General features: G+C 46.1%; 1 pseudogene; it reads left to right on the top strand.

Annotated features, from left to right (window-relative positions):
• The first annotated feature begins 1,215 nt into the window (after positions 1-1,215).
• Positions 1,216-1,332, top strand: LOC126417338 (5S ribosomal RNA; annotated as a pseudogene).
• Positions 1,333-2,424: the final 1,092 nt, after the last annotated feature.

Here is a 2,424-nt window from a genome sequence, read left to right as displayed (position 1 = left end):
TGAGAATATTTCATAGACTGTACTCGAACACAATGTAGTGAGAGAAACATGAAAATCGGGAAGCACTAACGAGAGAATTATTTAGGACCAAACCATGAGATATAATTATAAGAATGATAACAGTAATGATGCTAAAGTATAACAGCAAATACTTTGGCTTCTCTGTCAAAGAAAACAAAGTAAAAAATTACTTGTGCTGAATGATAAAAACTATAAACTGTCTGTTGCGCGAAAGGAGAACGTAGTCGTTACCATTTATTCGGAATGTAATATATCAGAAATGGGCAAAACTGTTGGGCAACTTGACTTGATTACTGGTTTACAGTCCACTTTCATGCTTCACGAATACATTTACCCGTTAGTTATTCGTGCTTTTCATTACTACTTATCAGCTATGCTGTTAAGTATATTTTATTATACAGTATTTTTAGCCACGTGGCATTTGTACTTTCCGGACTACTGAATTATTACACACATCAAAAAAAGTTTCGTGTCATCAGAATGTATCGTACAGCGTTGTTACTATTCTGATTGTCGCTGTATCGATCAGAAGGACATCCCTGATGTTGTCTGTAAATCGTTAACATGAGCGCTACCTAGAGGCGGAGCGTCGCAATAGAATGGATGGCAACATTCGGGTTGAAAGTAAAACACCAGTAGGGACGTATTAGAGCCTTCTACGGATCATTAGAGTGAACATTCATCATGCCATGATGAACAATAGTGACCAGTGATTGGAAGTCCATCATTAGGTTATGTACAGAAGGCTTGTCAACAACGAAAGTTGCTCGATGTGTGCACCGGAGTCAAAGTGATCCAATGCGGACATGGAATCGATTCCAATTGCCAGGTAGCATTGAGGGCTTACACCGCCCAGACCGTCCACGTTCGACAGGTGCGGAGAATGATCGACGCTAATGAATTTTGACTCAAAGGAACCGTGGGCTGAATGCTCCAGAACTGAAGAGGCTACAGCACGCCATGTGTCGCATTAAACTGTCAGGAGACGATTACACGATGCGATACTCCATTTCCGACGACCATGGCGAGCACCACGTCGCTACAGAGGGCCAGAAACCATGCAGAATGGACGCCCCAGGATTGGCGTCGGGTGTTTTTTTTATGGGCGAAACTCAGATATGTTCGCACCCTGATAATCACAGACAACGTGTCTGGAGACAACCCGGTAATATAGAACCCTCCAACACTATGTCGGGCAACGGCCTTGCCGCAGTGGACACACCGGTTCCCGTGAGATCGCCGAAGTTAAGCGCTGTCGGGCGTGGCTGGCACTTGGATGGGTGACCATCCAGCTGCCATGTGCTGTTGCCATTTTTCGGGGTGCACTCAGCCTCGTGATGCCAATTGAGGAGCTACTCGACCGAATAGTAGCGGCTCCGGTCAAAGAAAACCATCATAACGACCGGGAGAGCGGTGTGCTGACCACACGCCCCTCCTATCCACATCTTCAACTGAGGATGACACGACGGTCGGATGGTCCCGATGGGCCACTTGTGGCCTGAAGACGGAGTGCATAATAACACCATGTCGCACATGTGCAATAAGGCGGTAGTGGAGTGATGTTCTGGAGCAGCACAACATGAGCTACAGTACGCATCTCTTAGTTGTTGAGGGCAATCTCACTGCTCTGAGGTACAGAGACAAGTTTCTGCTATCAACATCGGTACCAGATCGTCGACCTTTTAATGACAGTTACATCCTGATGGATGGTAACTCGAGTGCACACCATGCTGTTCTCGTGAGAATGTTCCTTCAGCTTGCTAGGATGACCAGCCGACCCATTACACGGAAGTGAACTCAATAGAACAAATGTGGGATCGATTGGAACGAGCTGTTTTTGGCCGTTGACAATTGCCAACCACTGTGCTCGATTTATGAAGAATCGTCATTGCAAACTGGGACAGTTTGGATCAGGGCAGGGTTGATGCTCTTATTGATAGTATGCCACGACGAATTTAAGCCTGCATTCCAGAAAGGGGACTTTCCACCACGTACTGACGTTGCTCATGGATGCTCGATTTATGCAGAATCGTCATTGCAAACTGGGACAGTTTGGATCAGGGCAGGGTTGATGCTCTTATTGATAGTATGCCACGACGAATTTAAGCCTGCATTCCAGAAAGGGGACTTTCCACCACGTACTGACGTTGCTCATGGATGCTCGATTTATGCAGAATCGTCATTGCAAACTGGGACAGTTTGGATCAGGGCAGGGTTGATGCTCTTATTGATAGTATGCCACGACGAATTTAAGCCTGCATTCCAGAAAGGGCACTTTCCACCACGTACTGACGTTGCTCATGGATGCTGCGGAAAACCATCCGTGGGAAACAGAGCATTTTGTCATTACGCAAATGCTTGCTTCCTGAGATGGTGATCCAGACACGTGGCAGATGAATATAT

Source organism: Schistocerca serialis, chromosome 8, assembly GCF_023864345.2.
Source record: "Schistocerca serialis cubense isolate TAMUIC-IGC-003099 chromosome 8, iqSchSeri2.2, whole genome shotgun sequence".
Taxonomy (NCBI): Eukaryota; Metazoa; Arthropoda; class Insecta; order Orthoptera; family Acrididae; genus Schistocerca; species Schistocerca serialis.
The sequence above is the reverse complement of the archived record's forward strand: the minus strand, read 5'-3'. Positions and strand labels throughout refer to the sequence as shown.